At 50.6% G+C, this 2,036-nt stretch overlaps 1 protein-coding gene across 2 annotated transcripts in view; it reads right to left on the bottom strand.

The window, feature by feature from the left end:
* Sytl4 (synaptotagmin like 4) overlaps positions 1 to 1,554 on the bottom strand; it is a 44,444-nt gene extending 42,890 nt beyond the window's left edge. For both annotated transcript variants that reach the window (XM_028781741.1, XM_028781790.1), the window contains exon 1: positions 1,404 to 1,554. The gene's annotated coding sequence lies outside the window, so the exon portion shown is untranslated. The remainder of the gene's footprint in view (positions 1 to 1,403) is intronic.
* Positions 1,555 to 2,036: the final 482 nt, after the last annotated feature.

Raw genomic sequence — 2,036 nt, 5'->3', positions numbered from 1 at the left:
AGAGAGAGAGAGAGAGAGAGAGACAGGCAGACAGACAGACAGACAGACACACAGACACACACACAGAGAGACAGAGACAGACAGAGAGAGAGAGAGAGAGAGAGAGAGAGAGAGAGAGAGAGAGAGAATTGTCATAGCTCTCTGAGCAAATTATTGGTTTTAGTTCTTCGTGGCAAATTTACACTTTAGCTTATTAACTCCTTAATGCCAACATATTTATGAAGAGTGCAGCCAACAAAGAGCAGAAATGTAACCAGTTTTAAAAAAGAAAAAGAAAGGGAGGACAGATATGATGTTGCAGACCTGTAACAGCAGCACTTTGGGAGCTAGAAGCAGAAGAATTACCAGCCAGTGTGAGTCCAGCCTAGTCTACATATGAATTCCAGACCATCCTGAGCTACATTGAGACCCTGTTTCAAAGTAACAAAAATGGAAAGGGAAAGTGGGGTAGGGGAAGGCCAGGGATATAGGAGATTGATTTCTCCCACAGATACACATAACTTAGGGTCAGTCCTGCTAGAAGCTGTATACTAGAAGGCTAGGTCCTCTGGTCCTGAAACTGTAGCACATTAGGGGAGGAAAGGGTTGGTTAAAAGCAAACACATCACTTTTTCAAGCTATCAGAATTTTTAACCAAATTATTTTGCCATCAACTTCTCCTAGACCCCATCCATCTCCTTCAGTGTTCCGGGCTGGAGGAACACTGGTGTCCTTCTGCCAGGAGCAAACCCCCAGCCTATTTGAAGGGAGCATGGTAAAGGTGTTGAGCTCTAAGGTACACAGCTGGGTCCCCAGCTCCATGCCCAAAAGGAACCCAGTGAGGTAGAACTCAAGAGTCAACTTGCCTTTAGCCTGTACCTGTGGTGAAGAGACAAAGCAGAGCTAGGAAAATAGAAGCCTGTAGTTCAGAAACAGCGAGGAGCCATAGAAGGAGCTGGACAGCCAAGCCCAGCGAGGTCACCAAAAAGGTGACTAGCCTCTAAGTCCGAGGACACAGCTCCACTAGAAGCTTATCCAAGCCTGCGCCAGGGTCCAGCTCTTCAGAGGGGCCAAGGCTAGCGGAGGGGGTCGGGGGACCTGGGGTGCACTGAGCCAGCGATACCGGTGGAGAGGCAGCACCCAGAAACTCCGTCCAAGGCAACCGGGCAGAAGCAGCCTGAGAGAAGGAAAAGTGGCAAGGAGGGACCGCCTGGAGCAGACGGGAGGCACAGCGTGGGGGTGCGGTCCCTAGACGCGGACACGGCAGAAGGGCCCGCGTGGCAGGTGGGGAGGGAGGACAGGGACCGCACACAAGGTACAACAGGACACACGCCCCCGAGGTGGGGGCGAGACACAGGGCTGGGGGAGTCCACGAAGTCCCAGGCGAAGGGCGAGGGTGCGCTCAGACACTAGCTGTCACCTACCTGTCACCTGCAACAGGTGCTACTAGGTGACCAAAGGTCCGGGTGCTGAATGGTTGGAAGGGTCTCTAGCTCCAAAAAGACTGAGACCAGCAACTGGAGCGGACGGCCCTACTCAACCCTCCCAGGAGGCGGAAAAAGCTGCAACTTTCCCTGGAGCGGGGAGGAGCTGGACTCTTAAAGGGGCCGCACTGAGCGCAGGACTATTAGCAGAGGGCCAACTAGCACAGTAGAGTGTTCTGGGAACCAAAGCCTTAAGGCACTGGAGGAATTTCCTCCTGAGTTAGCAGAGTTGGAGGACCCTCCTCTGCCGTTTCGGCTATCTTTGCTCACTCTCTTATATGATGGGGGTAGGAGGGTGGAGAATAAAGTTCACTTGCCTCTTTGTTCAGAGAGCCAAAAGTTGTCCAATTGTACTTCTAAGAAAACAAGAGTCTCTCATTGAAGAGAGAGAAAGATAAGTTCTTCATTGATGTAGGCATTGGTAAGGAGCCCATGCACCTGTAAATAATCACCCAGGACCCTGTAAGCAACCCTGATGAAACGGATTGGATCATCAAAATAAATAACTTAAATAAACTTTAAAAAGAATAGAACGATGACTATATGGAGGTGGGAGAAGGAAGTCAGTGAGAG

Source organism: Grammomys surdaster, unplaced genomic scaffold (genome assembly GCF_004785775.1).
Source record: "Grammomys surdaster isolate TR1022 unplaced genomic scaffold, NIH_TR_1.0 61, whole genome shotgun sequence".
NCBI lineage: Eukaryota > Metazoa > Chordata > Mammalia > Rodentia > Muridae > Grammomys > Grammomys surdaster.
The sequence above is the reverse complement of the archived record's forward strand: the minus strand, read 5'-3'. Positions and strand labels throughout refer to the sequence as shown.